Here is a 20,799-nt window from a genome sequence, read left to right as displayed (position 1 = left end):
CCAACCTGAATTGGGAGGAAAGCCTGAGATCACAGCATAAAATCTGTAAGTAGAAGCTGCAGACCCAAGCTGGGAGTCCCCTTCCTCCACGGCCTGAACTGCAAAGCCTCATGGTACTAGAGAGCAGCTCTCTCCCAGCAAGCAAATATAGCTCAGCTGAGCTCCAACTGGGGTTTTAACTAGGAAATGTGGACTGCTCGATAAAAGCTATGAATCCCCAACAGGCACATAGAGGCTTTGGGTGACAACTGGCCTTGGAGAGCCAGAGGGTGGCCACGGACTGGCCCTGAAGGGGGATTTCTGTCCCTTTTTCTGCTTAATGGAGAAAGCCTCAGCCATTTTCTGTTCCCAGCCCTCTGACCCAGACAAGGATGGAGATAGCACAGGCAGAGAGACCTTTAAAATGTAAATGACCTCTCCCTAAAAGCATATCTTCCCTAAGAGGAAGAAGGTGGTGCCAAGCTCTACTACCAGCCTTTCATTCAGAACCAGACCCCAGAGCCTGGGGGAAAACAGCCACCGGCCACACCTCCTTACACCAGTCTGGAGTTACAGGCTGATAGGCGCCACCTGCTGGCTGGAAAATCACAGTGACCTGAGGCCTCACAGGGTGTATCAGTCTTCTAAGACTCACCCTTAGGGAAACCAGATACTATTCCCTCCTTCCAAGACCTGAGCCTGTTCTGGTCTGGGAAAACCTGATTGGAGTAACCAAGGAAACCAGATGCCTAGACAACAGAAAACTACAACCTACACTAAGAAAAACAAAGTTATGGCCCAGTCAAAGGAACAAACTTACACATCAACTGAGATACAGGAATTGAAACAACTAATACTAAATCAATTCAAAAAGCTTAGGGAAGATATGGCAAAAGAGATGAAGCGTATAATGAAAACACTGGGCATACATAAGGAAGAAATTGAAAGTTCGAAAAAACAACTGTCGGAATCTATGGAAATGAAAGGCACAACACAAGAGATGAAAAACACAACGGAAACATACAACAGCAGATCTCAAGAGGCAGAAGAAAACATTCATGAACCAGAGAACAAGACACCTGAAAGCCTATACACAAAAGAACAGATAGAGAAAAGAATGGAAAAAATATGAGCAATGTCTCAGGGAACTTAAGGACAAAATGAAAGGCAGGAATGTATGCGTCATTGGTGTCCCAGAAGAAGAGAAGGGAAAAGGGGCAGAAGCAATAATAGAGGAAATAATCAATGAAAATCTCCTATCTCTTATGAAAGACATCAAATTACAGATCCAAGAAGTGCAGCATACTCCAAACAGAATAGATCTGAATAGGCCTACACCAAGACACTTAATAATCAGATTATCAAATGTCAAAGATAAAGAGAGAATCCTAAAAGCAGAAAGAGAAAAGCAATCCATCATATACAAAGGAAGCTTGATAAGACTGTGTGGATTTCTCAATAGACACCATGGAGGCAAGAAGGAAGTGGGGTGATACATTTAAGATACTGAAAGAGAAAAACCACCAACCAAGAATCCTGTATCTGGCCAAACTGTCCTTCAAATACGAGGGAGAGCTTAAACTATTCTCTGACAAACAGACAGTGACAGAGTTTGTGAACAAGATACTGCTCTACAGGAAACACTGAAGGAAGCACTGCAGACAGAAAGGAAAAGACAGGAGTGAGAGGTTTGGAAAACAATTTTGGGAAATAGCACAGCAATGTAAGTACACTGAACAAAGATGACTGTGAGTATTGTTGAAAGAGGAAGGTTAGGAGCATGTGGGACACCAGAACAAAAGACGAAAGATAAAGACTGGGACTTTATAACTTAGTGAAACCTAGGGTGCTCAATAATTGTAATAAAAGATACAAATATGTTTTTACATGAGGTATAACAAATGAATGTCAACACTGCAAGATGTTAAAAATAAGGTGGGATTGGGGGTAAAATACAACCAATGCAAACTAGAGACTATAATTAACAGAAACATTGTAGTATGCCTCCTTTAATATAACAAAGGCAATATACCAAAGCTAAATGCATATGGGGGAGACATAGGGGAAGGGTATGGGACTCCTGGCATTGGTGATGTTGTGTGACTCTTTATTCTACTTAAGTTTAATGCTATCTTTCCTTTTGTTGCTTTCTAGCTGTTGTGTCTTTTCTCTCTCTCTTTCTTTTTTCTTTTCTTTTGTCTCTCTGCCTTCTTTGACTCTTCCTCCTTCTTTGTGGAAGAAATGGAGATGTCCTTATATAGATAGTGGCAATGTTGCTGAATACATAATTACGTGACTATACAGGGAACCATTGATTGTTTACTTAAGACAGAATGTATGGTGTGTGAACAAAACCATCTTACAAAAAATGGGTTAATGAAGAAAACCTGAGGGCACTATATTGAGTGAAATAAGAGAGACACATAAGAACTAATATTGCAGGGTCTCACTGATATGAACTAATTATAATATGTAAACTCATAGACATGAAATGTAAGTTACCAGGATATAGAAAGAGGCTAAAGAATGGGGAGCGGTTGCTTATTATGAGCAGAATGTTCAACTAGGGTGAACTTAAACATTTGGAAATGGACAGAGGTGATGGTAGCACATTGTGAGAATAACTAACAGTGCTGAAAGGTGTGTGAAAGTGGTAGAAAGGGGAAGCTCAGAGTCATGCATGTCACCAGAATGAAATTTTGAGGTTAAAAGATGGGACTGTATAAAACAGTGAATCTTCTGGTGGACAATGTGGTCCCCAGAGGATGCTCAGCAGATGGCGGGTGGAGCCACTTCTCACTGGGTACTGTTTTTCTCCAACACTCTTCTTTTCTTCAAAATCTTTATAGACTCGGTTACACCTGGGCTAGAGATGAGTTATCCCAGATGTTGATGGAGATGATTTCAGATCTTCTTCCTCATGCAGTGTGGTGGCAAAGTTGACACTTTGTTTCTAATTCAACCTTACAAAACCCAAAGGGCTTTTGCTTAAAAGACTAAAAGTCAGTATGGTTCCTAAAGGTCATTTTATTTAATTTTTTGAAAGCTAGTACCCTAGATAAGAAGCTAGGACTAGAATTATGGTGGAATCCAATGTCTATTAGTCTGCCTTGTGCTAGACAGGTTGGGAAGGTCATCTGAAGGTTATTGGCATACCCTCGAAATAAGTGTTCATAATGCCCATCAATTTTGTTTCCTATTTCTCTATTTGGAAGATCTTAAAGAAGTGTGTAAAATTAACAGCTTTCCCAATTCTCATCAGTTATGGCAGTATTTTATTCTTTCAACAATAAACCTACGTCTACACTTCGACTGACAAAGTTTCACGCTACAGCCGGCACACTCCCACAGCGGGAAGGAAATACCCGGAAACGAGCGCGGGAGCCTCTGCTCTCGTGGCCGGCACTGAGCAGGTGGCCTGGACACCCCACAAGTTCAGGAAGTCACGTGGAAGTTGGGTCAAACCCGAAGACAAATGGCAGGTTGTGGTTGAAGATGGAGGCCCAGGCTCGTCCGGTGCATCCCTGTATTAGCGGAGGTCAGTGGGTGAAAGTGCTTCAATGTGTCACCTTCCCTAGAACGAAACGACAAAGAAGACCCAGCAGGTGCAGAGCCCGTCCTCGACAGTCGGTAACCCTGGGTATTCGGTTTTTCTCTTCGGACCTGTGGTGACATCCTGGGGTCTCAGGGAGTCACAGCCTCCCCAAGGTGGATGGCACAGTCCCCGGGGGTGCCAGGTGGGAGACGGCCCCTCCTCCCGGAGAAGCCCTTGGTCCTCGACCCCACAGTCGCTGCACTTTCGGGAGCCCCCCAGTGGATTCAGAGACTGGGTTTGACCTGAAGCCTTTATCAGCCTCATCATCTACTGCAACACATCTAGGTATTTGGCAAACCAACTCGACATTTTGGTTTTTTAAACTGAAACAGATACAAGGTACAGTACTTGGTGAATTAGACCAAATCGGCGTCATCTACGCAGGAGGGTGCCGGCGGCCGGCTCGGCTTCCGGGGCGTCTCCTCTCGCATCTTACTGAAGGAAGCACAAGCAACAGGATGGGCCGAGCCATGTGGAAGGTTTGGTGAAACTCTTAGTTTGCAATGAATTTTCAACCTTTAGATGAGGGTTTGCCCTTAAAACGCCGCCTACACACCTGCTCGGGCTTTATTAACTGATTTTTATAAAGTTGCTGTTTTTCAACATCGTCTGCCCGACGCGGTGGCCCGGCCGGAGTGTGGCCCTTGAAGCAGGTGCGCTGTGGCTTTGTCTGTTTGGCAGCTGCACTCCCCAGCACGACCAGCCTTCAGACGCTCTCGGAGGCAACGGTGGGGGTGGAGCATTTAAATCTCTGGGTGGAGGAGCTGCTCCCCACCTGGACCCGGGGGGCCCTGGAACCCCCTGCACCATCCACCACCTTCCCAGGAGGCCCCAAGCCCCAAGCCACAGGCCCTGGCAGCAGCCACAGAACGTCCAAAGCTGCAGTCACACGAATTCTTATGAAGACACGCATCCCCAGAGAGAAAATACAAGTGACGATGCAAGGAACGCAGATGCTCCTGCTGCACTGGAGAACCACAGGTAGAAGGGAGTAAACTGGGGGACCCCTAGGATCGAGACCCCCTTGAGAGTGATGACGTGGTGGCAGCGTGGAGGGACACGTGTAGTCAACTGCCACCGCAGGGTGAGCGCCCCGGCTGCCCCCAGGAGACATCACGGGGGAACAGAATTCCCCAGCACCCTGCATGGAGGCTCCAGGGGAGAAGCGGGCAGCCCTGGAGGGAAGCAGGCTCCGTTTTCAGATCCGACCAGCCTGCAAATGCTGGGGTCTCTCTCCCTGTCTCCCTCCCTGTCTCCCCAAGGCCCAGGTGGAGCACAGGAAGGTGCTGGGTTCCAGGTCAGGCGTGGGAGCCCTGCCCACTGTGCCAGCCCCTCTCGGTTCCTGTGGGGAAGTCGGAGCCCAGGGGGTCGGTCCCCAGGGCCTGGCCTCCCTCCAGGCGGCCGTGGGACAGGCTGGCCCCCCGCCCCTCACAGCACCTGCTACACGGGGCTTTTTGCTTCCCCCAGGCCCTTGCACCTCCTCTATGCGGCCGTGTTCCCTGACTCGTGCCCCTCACACCCCAGTGGGAAGCGAGCTGGGGCCTCCATCTCTAAGCCCGGCCCGCACCTGCTCTGTGGGGAGGACAGACCCGGGGCAGCTCCCAGCAGCCGCATTGCCTTTCTTGGCATCGCCTGCCCACCCACTGCGCCGAGACCCCTTCGCCTAAGCAGCTGCAGGTCCCCTCCTGCCTGCGCCTGGCTGCATCCCCTGGGGGTCCCTGCCCTGCCCCCCTGCTGGCCGTATTTGGGGCCCCGGGGCTCTATTAGCTCTGTCCCGCCCCTCTCTGAAGGGGCCCTGCCGCCTGCTCCCCCCGGCCCTTTCACCTGAAGCCCCACTGCTGATGGTTTGCCTTTCTCCCCTCCCTCAGCATGGAGCAGCCTCGGAAATGCTCTATGGCCAAAGGAGCTGGGGGGACACCACAACGGGCAGGTGCTCCCAGGCTGTGTCTTGGGGCTCTTGAACCATGTTGGGCCCCGGTCATTTCTCAGCGTCTGTCAAAGCCTCGGCCGGCATCCCACACGGCCGCCACCGCGGGCTGGAGCAGCGGGTGTCCAAGCCCCGAGGGCCCACGGGCCAGCCCTGCCCACCTCACCTGCACAGGGGACCACGGGCTCAGGGCAAGGCTCAGTGAGCCTGGAGGCTTCCGGAACTTGCAGCCCACAGGGCCCCGGGCCTCCTCCAAGGCAGCCAGAAGTCAGCACAGTGCTCAGACTTAAAACAAGTCACTGGGTCCAGTTTGCTGTGCGGTTACCAAGCCCTGTGTCCCTGAGAGTCAGACCCCGCTCCTCCACTCCCACCTGATGCACGGAGCAAAGCTCCTGGCATGGGGCCAGCTCTGTAACCTCCTGCCTGCTCAGTGCAGGGTGGCAGTGCAGGCCACACGGGGTGGAGGCCGGGCCACGTGGGGTGGAGGATGGACCATGGGGGTGGAGGCCGGACCACACAACATTCACCAGGAAGCATCAGGGCCGGAAGAGAATGGGCCTAAGCCCCGAGTTTAAAGGGCTGTGCTGCAAAATCTACCAGGATAGGGACAGCTCCAAAAAGGAGTCAGCAGCCAAAAGGATCACATCCCAGGAGAGAGCAAGCTTGTCCCCCCGAGTCAGCACTGCCACACAGGGGTGGGAGCCAGACCTGGGTCCCTGGGAGGTGGGGAGTGGTCCACGGCTCCAGGATGACAGAGGCCTGGTGCCAAGGAGAGCTGTTTGTCAATGTCGGGACCCCCCAGCCCTGTCTCTGGGTGTGGGTACAGGCAGGCCCTGAGGATGGTGGGCAGCGTGTGGTCAGAGGGCCAGGGCGAGGACAAGCCACCAGGCTGAGCAGAGAATGAGGGCTGGAGTGGGGGCTATGCCTGGGGATCCACAGACCCCGGCTGCTTCCCTGACATCCCCTCTGAACAGGCCCCGGGACCAGCAATGCTCTGCCTCTGACATGAGCCCATGTCTGCCTCCTAGCCTCAGCCCCCACATGCAGGTGGATCTCACCTGTGCATACCTGGAGGCAGGTAAACTAACGACCCCAAAGCCATCCACGCCCCAGTCTCAGAATCTGTGAATTTGCTATCTCCTTGGCAAAAAGGCCTTCGCACATGGGATTAGGCCAAGATCCTAAGCTGGGCAGATGAGCCTGGGTTCCCTGGGTGGCCCACGGTCATCCCAGGGTCCTCTGAAGAGGGGGCTGGAGGTCAGAGCCAGGGGGGTATGTGAGGATGGGGCCAAGATTGGGGAGGAGAGAAGCTGCCAACCCTGAAGGGGAGCAGGGCCAAGATGAAGGATGCAGGGGCCTCTGGGAGCTGGGAAAGCAGGAGATGGGTGAGACAGGGGCTACTTTGTTGGTAGCCCAGGGAGACCCACCTCAGACTCTGGCCTCCAGCACCCGGAGAGGGATAAATGTGCGTGGTTTTAGACCCCCAGGGCTGTGGAATCTGTTGCCACACCTTTGGAAACAAATCCGGCCCTGGAATGGGAGGTGGACGGGAGGCCCCACGGGGCTCTGGGCACATTTACCATCCAGTTTGGAGCAGATGTTGCTACCATCCCCAAAACACACTTGATGCAGTTTTCTCTCCACAGCTCAGCCCTCAGGCACCCTGCATGGTCTGACAGCCCCCTTTTAAAATGGGGGTGGGGCATTCTTAGTCAACATTGTGATAGAAGTTCTAGCTAGAGCAATTTGGCAAGAAAAAGAAATAAAAGGCATCCAGATTGGAGAGGTAGAAGTAAAACTTTCATTCTTTGCAGATGACATGATTCTACATGTAGAAAATCCAAAAAAATCAACAGCAAAGCTATTAGAACTAATCAATGAGTACCACAAAGTGGCAGTCTACAAGATCAACACACAAAAATCTGTAGTGTTCTTATACACAAGTAATGTGCAACAAGAGGAAGAAATCAAGAAAAAAAATCCATTTACAATAGAAACCAAAAGAATCAAATATTTAGGAGAAAACTTAACGAAGGCCACAAAAGACCTATACAAAGAAACTACAAGAAACTGCTAAAAGAAATCAAACAGGACCTTAAAAAATGGAAGAACATACCATGTTCCTGGATTGGAAAACTAAATATAATTAAGATGTCAATTATACCTAAACTGATTTACAGATTCAATGCAATACCAATTAAAATCTCAACAACCTACTTTGCAGAAATAGAAAAACCAATAACCAAATTTATTTGGGAGGGCAAGGTGCCTGGAATAGCCAAAAATGTCTTGAGAAAGAGGAATGAAGTGGGAGGTCTCACACTACCTGACTTTAAAGCATATTACAAAGCTACAGTGCTCAAAACAGCATGGTACTGGGAGGAGCTAAGATGACAGCATAGAGAGGAGTGGAAGACTGTTAGTCCCCCCCTGGAACAATTCATAAATGACCAAGAAACTAGTAAATAACCTGGAATAACTGTAGGGAGACGAACGTGACTGTCCACTCATCATCTACCAACCTGAATTGGGAGGAATGCCCGAGACCACAGCATAAAATCTGTAAGTAAAACTGCAGACCTGTGCTGAGAGCCAAGAGCCGAGAGCCCCTCCCTCGTAAAGCCTCACGGTGCTAGAGAGCAGCACTCTCTCAGCCCAGCTCCAACTGAGGTTTTAATGTTAACTGCTCAATACAGACAGCGAATCCTCAACAAGCAGACAGAGGTTTTTGGTGACAACTGACCTTGGGAGAGTCAGGGGACATATCTGTCTCAGGACAGGGAGCCCAGAGGATCGGGTGCTATCTCTGGCTGATGGGTGAACCTGGGAGCTTTTCTGTCCCTTTCTCTCTCTGTGGAGAAAACCTCAGCCATTTTCAGCCTTAAGTGCTTTGCAGTAAAGACAGTCTCAGCCTTTTAAAAATCAAAACACTTTGATCACCAGAGTCAGAGAAACAAAGAACTTACTGATATTCAGATAACCTCTCTAGAGGGGGCATAGCTTCCCAAGAGGAAAGGTAGGGTCCCAGCTCTACTGCCTGCCTTTCCGGAACCAAAACCCAAAGCCTGGGGGAGGAGAGCCACAGGCCATGCCCTCTTACACAGGTGGTGACAGGCTGACAGGTGCACCTGCCAGGCAGAAAAGCACAGGTGTATCAGTCCTCTAAGAAAAACCATCAGGGGAACCAGATACTGAATATTACCTCCTTCTGTGACCTGAGCCTGTTCTCATCTGGGAAAACCTGACTGGGGTGGCCTAGGAGGTCAGATGCCTAGACAACAGAAAACTACAACCTACACTAAGAAAAACAAAGCTATGGCCCAGTCAAAGGAACAAACGTACACTTCAACTGAGATACAGGAATTTAAAAAACTAATGGTAAATCAGTTCAAAAAGTTTAGAGAATATTTCACAAAAGAGAGAGAGGATGTAAAGAAAATACTGGGCATATGTAAGGTAGAAATCGAAAGTTCAAAAAAACAACAAGTAGAATCTATGGAAATGAAAGACACAACACAAGAGATGAAAGACACAATGGAAACATACAACAGCAGATCTCAAGAGGCAGAAGAAAACACTCAGGAACTGGAGAACAAGACACCTGAAAGCCTACATGCAAAGGAGCAGATGGAGAAAAGAATGAAAAAATATGAGCAACGTCTCTGGGAACTTAAAGTTGAAACAAAGTACAAGAATATATGTATCATTGGTATCCCAGAAGGAGAAGAGAAGGGAAAAAGGGCAGAGGCAATAATAGAAGAAACAATCAATGAAAATTTCCCATCTCTTATGAAAAACATAAAATTACAGATCCAAGAAGTGCAGCGTACTCCAAACAGAATAGATCTGAATAGGCCTACGCTGAGAAACTTAATAATCAGATTATCAAATGTCAAAGACAAAGAGGGAATCCTGAAAGCAGCAAGAGAAAAGCAATCCATCACATACAAAGGAAGCTTAATAAGACTATGTGCGGATCTCTCAGCAGAAATCATGGAGGCAAGAAGGAAGTGGTGTGATATATTTAAGATACTGAAAGAGAAAAACCACCAACCAAGAATCCTATATCCAGCAAAGCTATCCTTCAAATATGAGGGAGAGCTCAAAACATTTTCCAACAAACAGACAATGAGAGACTTTGTGAACAAGACACCCGCCCTACAGGAGATACTAAAGGGAGCACTACAGAGTGATAGGAGAAGACAGGAGTGCATGGTTTGTAACACAATTTTGGGAGATAGTAGCACAGTGATGTAAGTACACTGAACAAAGATGACTGTGAATAAGGTTCAGAGAGGAAGGTTGGGAGCATGTGAGACACCAGGAGAAAGGAGGAAAGATAAAGAATGGGACCGTGTAACTTGGTGAAATCTAGAATGTTCAATAATTGTGATAAAATGTACAAATATGTTCTTTTACGAGGGAGAACAAGCAAATGTCAACCTTGTAAGGTGTTAAAAATGGGGAGGCATTGGGGGAGGGATGCAATCAGTGTAAACTAGAGACTGTAACTAATAGAATCATTGTATTATGCTTCCTTTAATGTAACAAAGGCGATATACCAAGGTGAATGCAGATAAGAAGAGGGGTAGGGCAGGCATGTTAGACACTTGACATTGGTGGTATTGTCTGATTCTTTATTCTACTTTGATTTAAGGTTACTTTTTCTTTTGCTACTTCCTAGCTGTCATTTTTTTTCCCTCTTCCTTTGGCCTCCCTACCTTCTTTGACTCTCCCTCCTGCCTTATGGAAGAAATGTAGATGCCCTTATATAGATAGTGGTGAAGGTGGTGAACACATAAAGATGTGACCATACAGAGAACCATCGATTGTTTACTTAGGATAGAATGTATGGCGTGTGAACAAAACATTCTTAAAAAAAAAAAAAAAAAAAAAATGGGTTGATGACAAAACCTCAAGGGCAATATACTGAGTGAAATATGCCAGACATATAAGGACAACTATTGCAGGGTCTCACCGATAAGAACTAATTATAATAGGTAAACTCATAGACATGAAATATAAGGTACCAAGACATAGGACGAGGCTTAAGAATGGGAAGTGGTTGCTTAGTATGAGCACAATGTTCTAGGATGAACTTAAATGTTTGGAAATGAACAGAGATGTCAGTAGCAAGATGTGAGAATAACTAACATCTTAATGGTGCGTGAATGAGGTGGAAAGGGGAAGCTCAGAGTCATATATGTCACCAGAAGGAAAGTTGGAGGTCAAAAGATGGGAATGTATAAAACTGAATCCTGTGGTGGGCAATGTCCATGATTAACTGTACAAATATTAGAAAACTCTTCCGTGAACCAGAACAAATGTATGAGAATACAACTAGAAGTTAATAATAGAGGGGCATATAGGGAAGAAATATATACCTACTGCAAACTATATACTACAGTTGTAGTATTTCAACATTCTTTCATAAACAGTAACAAATGTACTTTACCAGCACTATGAGTCAACAATTGAGGGGGGTTGGTTAGGGATATGGGAGAATTCGAGTTTCCTTTTCTTTTTTTTTTTTTTCTTTTTATATCTTTCACTTTATTTCTTGTCTGGAGTAATAAAAATTTTCTAAAAATTGAACAAAAATTAAGTGCGGTGATGGATGCACAGCTGTATGAGGGTACCAGGGGCAACTGATTGTACACTTTGGATCTTTGGATAATTGTAAAGTATCTGAACAATCCCAATAAAAATTAAAAAAAAAACCAGCATGATACTGGCATAAGGACAGAGATACCAACCAATGGAATCAAATTGAGTGTTCAGAAATAGACCCTGGCATCTACAGACAACTGATCTTTGATAAGGCAGTCAAGCCAAAGCAACTGGGACAAAGCAGCCTCTCCAACAAACGGTGTTTGGAGAACTGCATATCCATGTCCAAAAGAATGAAAGAGGACTCCTATCACACACCTTATACAAAAATTAAGTTGAAATGGATCAAAGACCTAAACATAAGTGCTAAGACCTTAAGACTTAGAAGAAAATGTAGGGCAATATCTTAAAGATCTTGTGATAGGAGGTGGTTTCCTAGACCTCACTCCCAAAGCATGAGCAACCAAAGAACAAATAGACAAATGGAATCTCCTCAAAATTAAACACATTTGTACATCAAAGGACTTTGTCAGAAAGGTAAAAAGGCACTCTACACAATGGGAAACAATATTTGGAAACCACATTTCAGATAAGGGTTTAATATCCCAAATATATAAAGCGATCCTACAACTCAACAACAGAAAGACAAACAACCCAATTAAAAAATGGGCAAAAGACATGAACAGACACTTTTCTGAAGAGGAAATACAAATGAATCAAAAACATAAGAAAAAATGCTCAACTTCACTGTCTATTAGGAAAATGCAAATCCAAACCACAATGAGACATCATCTCACACCTACCAGAATGGCCATTATCCAAAAACAGAAAATGACAAGTGCTGGAGAGGATGTGGAGAAAGAGGCACACTTATTCATTGTTGGTGGGAATGTAGAATGGTGCAACCACTCTGGAAGACAGTGTGGAGGGTCCTCAGGAAGCTAAATATAGATTTGCCATATGACCCAGCTATCCCATTGCTAGGTATACACTCAGAGGAACTGAAACTTAAGACACAAACAGACATTTGTAAACCGATGTTTATTACAGCATTATTCACAATTGCCAAGAGATGGAAACAGCCTAAATGTCCATCAGTGGACAAGTGGATAAACAAACTGTGGTACATAGACACAATGCAATATTACACAGCTGTAAGACAGAACAAAGACATGGATCATGTAATAATGTGGATGAACCTTGAGGACATTAGGTTAAGTGAAGTTAGCCAGAAACAAAAGGACAAATACTGTACGGTCTCACTAATATGAACTAACATTAATGAGCAAACTTTGAGAGTTAAAAGCTGATAACACAGGCTACCAGGAGATAGAAAGAGGGTAGAGATCAGGCATTTGATGCTGAAGGACTACGGAATGTTCAGCAGGATTGACTGTATAGATCCAGAAATAGATAGCATAATACTGTGTGATTGTAGCACAATATTGTAACTACACTGAACAAAAATGTCCATGAGTAAAGCTGAAAGAGGTGGGCTAGGGGCATGAATGACACCTGAGGTAAAGACAGAAGATAAAGACTGGGACTGTTTAACTTACCAAAACTGGAGTGGTCAACAATTGTGACTAAATGTACAAATGTAAAACTGTTCTTGCATGTGGGAGAACAAATGAATGTCAATCAGCCATGCAGAGTGTTGGAAAGGGGTTGGTATTTGGGGAAAAAACATAATCAAAGCAAACGGGAGTCTATGGTCAACAGTAACATTGTAATAAGCTTCTATTAAACGTAACAAAGGCAAAATACCAAAGTTAAATGTGTATGAGAGAGGGATATAAGGGAGGGATATGGGATTCTTGGTAGTGGTGGTGTTTTCTGTCTTTACTGTTATATTGTATTATGATATTTTATTTTTCTTTGTATTATCTTTTTTATTATTCATTTAAAAACTTTAAAAAAAATAGGAGTGGGGGTCATTAAAAAGAGCTCACTGACACGGGTACATGGACCCTCCCAGAAGAACTTGGGAGGGGGATCCCAGAATCCCTCAGAGACCCCCTGGGAGAGGAGCTAGATGCACCAGGACCACGTGGACGAGAACTGGGGGCTGGGGACAAGCCCCTCGGCTCACTGCGGTTGAGACCACTACAGGCTGTGCGGCCAGCTGAGGTCAAGTGGACACATGTAGGGTCACCCCCATTCCAAGCCCACTCCAGGGAGAGTCTCCCTCCCTCCCTCCCTCCCTCCCTCCCTCCCTCCTCCCCCCTTCTTCCCCCTCTCCCTCTCTCTCTCTCTCTCTCTCTGTCTCTCTCTCTCCCAGAAATAATCATCACCAGTCAAAGGAAAGTTGCACAAACCCTGGGTACAAACATCAACTTTAGACCAAATCCATGAATTCTTCGCCTAAAGATGCTCTGGAGCCGAGATGAGATGTTTTTCCTCTCCCGCCCCCTCGAACTTGTCGCCTGCCATTGGCAGTGGGAGGCCGTGGAGGTGGGGAAGACGGACTGGCTTCCATCAGTAACCACCCGTCAGAAACTGCAGAAGTGAAGGGACAGACCGACAGACACGGTTCTCACCCTTAGGCTCACAGACTCTGGAATTTTAAGAAAATTGCTCTCAAGGCTTACAAAAAAATCACTTAGAGGGTGTTTTCTTCTGCGATCCTCACTGTGTCCAATCCATGGTGACCCCACCCTCACGGCCAGGTGAGATTCTGATTCCAGCTGGTAAGATTGTTCCAGATTCTCCCAGTCAGCAGCACCCCCGGGAGCACCGCTGGGGCTCCTTCCTGAAGCGGCCAGGCCCCAGGGCTCCTCGGCTCTCCCTTGGCATCTTCCCCTTATTGCCCTGCGAGGCCGGGAATCATCTTCCAAAGGGGGAGCTATCAGCAGGCTCAGGGCAGACACCCCCCGAAGTCCTTCCAGAGACAGCGGCAGGTGATGTAGATGCCACCGGCCCCATCCACCAGCTCCCCTCCCCTCTCCTGCCCCATAACCAGCCCACCCCAGCCCCCCAAGAGGCCCTCTGGCCACTTGTTCTGAGGACAGTGTCCACATCCCACTCTGCCTTGGAGGGTCCCTGAGCCCACTTTCCCCCAGTGTCTGCCTGGGGGAGGGGCTGTGAGGGTGGGGGCTTCCTCCCCACCCCAGGTCCCAGAACAGGGAGCACGTTTCTCTCAGTGCAAGGCCCTGGACAGGCACATCCCCATGGGCACACTTGGTCACCACTCTTTCTTTCAGAGCCTTTGGGTGATTGCGGGAGGCCGCTCGGCTGCTCTCCGGGTGCGCAGAGCAGGATCTTGGGCACAGCGGGGCCATGGCATTGGCACCAATCATGGCAGGAAGGAGGGCGTGGGCAGGGGGCAGTGGGGGGCCTGGGGCTGGCAGGCTGAGTGTCCTTTGGGAGCGGTGGCCCTCCACGGTTCCCAGCAGCCACGCTGCATACCGTCCCCACCCCTGGGAGAGCCTGCTGACAGGATGGACCGGCCCTTGTGGAAAGGGGTGGGGGGAGAGCTGGAAAAGCCAGGACGTCCTGATACCCCAAGAAGCTGAGCCCTCGGAGGAGGGCACCCGGGAACCCAGCCCTGCTGCTCCAGGATGCACACACCTGCTCGCCAGGGTGCCGTGTCCATGGAGGGCAGGCTGTCCGTCCACCAACACTCACCAGGCACCCGGGGAAGCTTCTGCAGGCCGAGTACATGCCCAGAACAAGCCCAGGAGCCATCCCACAGGTGACTCAGGACTTTCGGGGACACGGTGACACCCCAGGAAGGATGAGGAGCTGGCATCCAAGCCCAGAAGGGTCAGACGAGTCACCTGGCCCAGCCATGCACCCTGCGCCCGCCCAGATGGAAAAAGCCATCTACTGCTAGCAGTGCGGTACTGATCAGTAATGGTGTGTTTAATTGAAATTTCAAGGTTCATTACTGAATGTGGATTAATTAAATTGAGAGGGAAGATAATGAAAAATATTCCCACCAGAACTGTAAGGGAGCCTGCCCGCTGTGGTGGGAGGTGGGGAGTTGAACGCTGGGACCCCCTGGCACCCTCTGGCTTGCCCCCTTGGAGCTCAGCGAACCCCTGCCACACATCGTGAAGGCTGAGGCAGCTCGGAGCACTGAGTGCGCCAGGCCTGGGGCTGTAGGGTCCAAACTGGGCCTCGTCACTCCTAGTGATTCGGGGTCACCTGCACCTGCTGTCCTCCAGGCTCAGCGGCACGTCGGAGGCCCACGGCCAGGGACCAATCTGGGCCTGGGAGTCGGCAGAACCCCATTCCCGCTGCTCTGTGTGCTCTCCACTAAGGGCTCCGGGAGGGGGGGACAAACAGAAGCCAGGGCAGGGGGCTCATGCCCCTGCATTCACTTCTTTGGCCAAGGAGCAGGAGCAGCGGTTCCGAGATGACTCCAAGAGATCCGCTGGCCAAGGAGGCCTGGAGCTGTCCCGGGGTGTTCTGGAGATGCAGAGTCTGCTCCGGTGTAACTGATGGAATCATTGGAGCCAGGAGAAGCTGGTTCAGTTTTCACAACCCTGAACGTGGGGACTTAAATCCCAGACTCTGTGCGCTCTGGGATTGAGCGGACAGGGGACCTCATGGCTGCAAGATGCTTGGTTGTGTGACAATGTGCTGATCTAAACATTTATGATTTCAGCACTTTTCTGTAATAATAGTATCGATCTTAAAAATTGCTAAGTATTACATCTATTATGTTATCCTGCGGATATCATATTCCTTTATCCAGTTCACCAGCTATCCTTCTCGATCTACCCCAAACAATAAGGTTTAATGTGTCATAAAATAGATGCATTTCTATTGCAAATGGGTGGAGGTGCGTTTTAAAACCCATGTGCAGACTCAGAGGAAGGGCTTTGTCAGGTCCCAAAGCCAGGCCAACGCAAGTCTCCAATGGCACAACCGGGGTCCTTTCGGCCTCTTTCCAGCAGAGTGGAGCCTTTCCTAAGACCGGACCAAGGTCACAGATTCCCACCACTCGCTGAGCTATTTCAAGAGAGGTGTCTCTCATGGCTCAGGAGAGCCTCAGAGCGGAAATAAAATCACAGACTCGTGTCCCAGGGCTCTTCTGGATGGTGAGCCCAGAAACCCACCTTGAGTTTGACTTCCAGCCTGTTGTGCTGAGCACATCTATCCACTGCCCCCAATACCTCTAAATCTTCCTTCCTCCTGCTAAATAACCGGGACCTGCCAGGAGGCACAGACAAGGCTCAACTCCTGCCCCCAAGCAGCGATTACTCCCACCAGCCCCAACGCCTTCATCAGCAATAAGCTTCTCACCCAGTTTATATCCCTTAACTCAACCCTCTTCAATTAAGAGAAAATGACAACCCTGCTTCTGGGGGGAGACAGTGACGGTGTATGGATTTCAAAGAGCTCAAGCAGCTCTTTCTCTTTTATCTGCACCATATTTACCAAAGTCTTCAAGAAGGACAAAAAAACATTGAAAACATGAGGCTCAGCTCACAGGACATTGCTCGTGGTCTTTCCAGGGTGATCCTTGGGGAAAATTAGACCGAGGCTTAGGGGGAGGAGATAAAGGCTTGCGGTCAGCAGCCGGGAGGAGGGCACCCCATTTCTTTCAGCCCAATGCTCTCAACCCAAAGACAATTTAAGGGTTGGATTTTGTCCCCCAAGGTTTGCTGGAGTCCTCAGAGTGCGACCTTCTTGGGGTGTGGGGTCGTTGCAGATGGAATTAGTTAGGATGAGATCAACTCAGAGTGGGGGTCCTTGTCCACCATGACTGGGTTCCGTATGGGAAGGGGTGAGGGGACACAGAGACGGGGGCTCATGGGAAGATGGGGGAAGAGATCGGAGCGACGCTGCCATGAGCCAAGGATGCCCGGGGCCACCAGCAGCCAGAAGAGGCGGGGAAGTTTCTAGAACTTTCAGAGAGAGCATGTTTTACTCATCCTCCTTGTGCTCCATGTTCCTCATTTGTGAAACTGAGATAAAGTAATGAGATGATCCATGCAGAGACCTCGGGGCGGGTCTGGTACCCTGAAAGTACTCACTAAACTATCTAATGTCCTTTGCAGCAGGTGACAGAGATTAGCACACGTTTCTCAGAATTGGAAATCTTACGATGAACTCGAAGGGGCCCACACAGCCCCTTAACCACTAACCACTTCAGGGGCATACACCACGCTGGGTGCCCCAGCCGGAAACACGGATGAGCTGCTGTTCCCTCAAGAAGCTCACCCAACCCGAGAGAAGAGGGATAAACAAAGGCTAACTATGAACCACAGGGAGGGATTGCTACACACCTATCAGAACGGCTGAAGTAAAAATCGGTGACAACAGCAAATGCGGAGAAACCGGATCCGTCTCTCACGCTGGCGGGATGTGAAGTGCACAGCCCAGTCACCTGGAAAAGAGCGTGGCAGGTTCTTACAAGACTGAACACCCACTTACCAGCAGTGGCTCTCCGGGGCATTTATCTCAGGTAAATGAAAACTTATGTTTGCATAAAAACCTGTACCTGAATGTTCACAGTAGCTTTATTCATTATAGCCGAAAACTGGAAACAACCCAGGTGTCCCAATATGGGTGAGTCATTAAAGAAATTGTTTGGGCTCCACACCAGGGGTTGCTGCTCAGTGATAAATTGGAATAAGCCCGCAATACACTCAGCATCTTGGGTGGATCTCAAGGGAATGATGGTTAGCGAAAAAAACAATCCCAAAAGGTTACTTACTGCTGTGATTCCATTTATACAGCATTCTCAAAATGACAAAACTGCAGAGGTGGAGAGACACCCTAGAGGTTGCCAGGGTTAGGGAGGGAAGCAGGTGGGGCTGTAAGGGGCAGCTTGAGAGATTTTTTGTGATGCAAATGTTCTGTTTCTTCACAGGGGACCCAGAACCCACGTGGGTGATGAAATTGCAGGGACCTGTACGCACAGAGTGCACACAAATAAGGCACAGCAAACTGGGGAACTCTGACTTAAATGGATGGGTTGGATCAGCGTCAACTTCCTGGTTGTGACATTACAGTAGAGTTACCCAGGATGTACTGGGTGAAGAGTGCGTGGGATCTTTCCGCATTGTTTCTTAGAACTGCATGTGACTACAATGATCTCAAAATACAAAAATGAATTCAAAGGAAGCGAGGTTTAGTGTAGGTTCAATGACAGAGGCATACACGGAGCACTACTTACCAGGCATCCAACTGTGTGGAGGAGCCATCGGTCCTTGCCTCTGAGGAACCCCACTCCATCCCCACCTAGTATGCAAAGAAATCTCCGTGGTTGTGGAAAATGTTCCCGGCTCCCCGCCCGCTCTGCCCCCACAGCCACTGCCAAGTTCTCAAGGGAAGGCCAGTGGGTCCCCGGGCTGAGGGGCCTGGGCGCATGAGCCTCTCACCAAATGTGAGAATGCCCCCCTGAATCTTTCAGGAAGACTCCTGCAGTGCCCTTGGGGTTACTGCAATGTCTGCAGGAGCAGGCAGAGGAGAACAAGCTCTTCTGGGATGGGCGGACTCGTTTGGTGACCTCAAGCTGAGACGATGCAGAGTTGGCCCGGGCAATGGACGCACCTGCTCGCTGGGGGCAGCTAGCTGCCAGGAAGGGCTCCCAGCACCCCCACTTCTCCGGGAGATTCCCAAGCCCTGGAAGTGCTCTTCACACTGAAGTTAACCCCAAATGAGGAACTAGAGCCATTGGGATGGTTCCAACTTTTCGGTTCCTCCAAGCAGAAAAGTTCATTTCCACTCGGTAGGCGCTCACCTCGTGGTTCCCCGTGAGCAGCCAGAAGCCAGGCGGGAGCTGGGGTCTCCCCGCGGGCTCACCCAGGCGGAAACCAGGAGCCCCAGGGGCCGGCCAGGCACAGCCACCCCTGCCCCAGTGCCAGGCACAAGTCCCTTGTCCTCTTTGCCATCAGGGGTGCTTTTTTAATCTGCCGAACGAAAGAAGGGAGCTACTCTGTAATGTTGTTCCTGATCTAAAACGCTTGTCCGGCTCTGCAGCTGCCTCGGGGACGGGCCCTGCTCTCTTCTTCAGCACCAAACCCCTTTCTGTTTGGAACAGGCCACACAGCAAATGCCAGCCCACGCGTGGGGATCAGTCTGCCTCGATTCAAACCACCTTGCATCTTATACCCCACGCCACCTGGGGCAAGGCATTTAACGTGTCTGGTTCTCAGTTTCCACGTGTGCAAGGCAAGGATAATTACAAACCTGCCTTGCTAGGCTGTTAGGACAGACGAGGTCGCGCAGAAAACGTTTAGCACAATGGCTGGCACATAGCATGCACTCGACAGGTAGCAACAAGGGTGGCGATGACGATAACGACGATGTCCACGGCGAGAACCACCTCTTCCCAGAATGTAGGAGAAAGGCGTGTGTATGTAGCGGGCAGGGCCGCCGGCTCCAGCACTGAATTCTTTAGCAACTTATTTATCTTATTATATTAAGCTCTTTAGGGATATATAATTGCTTGAAGAATCTGGGGTGCAGAAGGATTGATTATTCCTTCTCTGTGCCACAGAAAACTTTTTTACTGGAAAATGTGTCTAGGAAGCGGTTTTGTTGCAGTGCTGCAGCACCCTCTGCCCTGCCCTCTTGCCCTCCAGCCATGAGGAGCAGCTTTCAGCTCCCTGGACGAGCCACAGTTCTCCCCGCTCTTGGTTTCCTCGCTTGGCTTCCCCACTCGGGAGCAGGTCCTCTCCCAACCCCCCACAACCCTGCCAAACTCCACTCGTCTTTCATCTCTGCACGAGGCACCGCTTCCTCCAGGAAGCCTCCCCGAGCCCCTCCTGGTGCTCCCCCAGCAGGCAGGCCTTTCCCATCCGTGGCCCCCGCTGTCGATGCTGTGAGGGAAGGAGGGGACCCTCCGGACGCCAGCCTATCTGGCCGTGTCTGTTACGGAGCCTGGCAGCCGTGAGCCCCCACCTGCAAAGGAAGGGAAGTTCAGTGTAGGTTCAATGACAGAGGCTGCCGGGCCCTTGCTAGAGAGCCTGGAGAGACCAGTCCCGCTGTGCTACCCACCCGGCCCCAGGGCCGAGCCCTGCAACCCTCCGTCCCCCACACTCTGCCTGCCGTGTCCCTAAACCACCTTCCCACTATGGACCAGGGTGGCAGAGCCTGGCTGCCCACATCACACCCATGAGCTCAGATTCACGCACCAGTGACTCTCCACTTTCCTTCCTCATATTCTGTCCCCCAGATCCCCAAAGTGCATAGCCTAAGACATGCACGAACCCCAGATTGACAAAGTCTGTGCACCCCCAGAGGGAAGTGTCTGTCTTTCCTACCCCTATAACTCAGAAGGCTATGGGGTGTGGCCTGAATGGATGACTGAATGAATGGTGTTCCGAGCCCAGCGGCTCCTTCCCTCTGGTCATTTATTCCACCAAGCCCACCAAGCCCACCACTCCCACCCTGCCTGCAAAGAAGGCCCCACGGGCTCCGCGGCCTGAGCTGGGGCTGAGGTCTGGGCAGTCAGAAGGGAAGTGGGGCTCCCAGAGGACCTCGGGCAGGGGGCTGAGGGGGCTGCCCCTTTGCCTGGCCCAGGAATGACCTTCTCCTGCAGACTCACCCTGACCAGTCGCCAGGCCCTCTCACACTCCCCACTGCCCTCCTCTCCACCATCACTGCCTTCACTCAGGCCAGACCCCACCCTGCACAGGCCCTCACCCCAGAACCATCTCCCAGCTGCTGTCACACTGCGGAGTCGCTCCACGCACAAACCTGGCCTCGCGGCATCCCTGCCCTCCTT

At 49.6% G+C, this 20,799-nt stretch overlaps 1 long non-coding RNA gene across 1 annotated transcript; it reads right to left on the bottom strand.

Annotated features, from left to right (window-relative positions):
• Positions 1–14,979: 14,979 nt before the first annotated feature.
• LOC119544912 lies at positions 14,980–19,309 on the bottom strand. Its single transcript, XR_005218961.1, has 4 exons — positions 19,260–19,309; positions 18,244–18,308; positions 17,351–17,451; positions 14,980–15,553 (listed from the first exon to the last, which is right to left on the bottom strand). It is a non-coding gene; the product is annotated as an uncharacterized LOC119544912 (long non-coding RNA).
• Positions 19,310–20,799: the final 1,490 nt, after the last annotated feature.

This window comes from Choloepus didactylus, chromosome 9 (genome assembly GCF_015220235.1).
Source record: "Choloepus didactylus isolate mChoDid1 chromosome 9, mChoDid1.pri, whole genome shotgun sequence".
Lineage (NCBI taxonomy): Eukaryota > Metazoa > Chordata > Mammalia > Pilosa > Megalonychidae > Choloepus > Choloepus didactylus.
The sequence above is the reverse complement of the archived record's forward strand: the minus strand, read 5'-3'. Positions and strand labels throughout refer to the sequence as shown.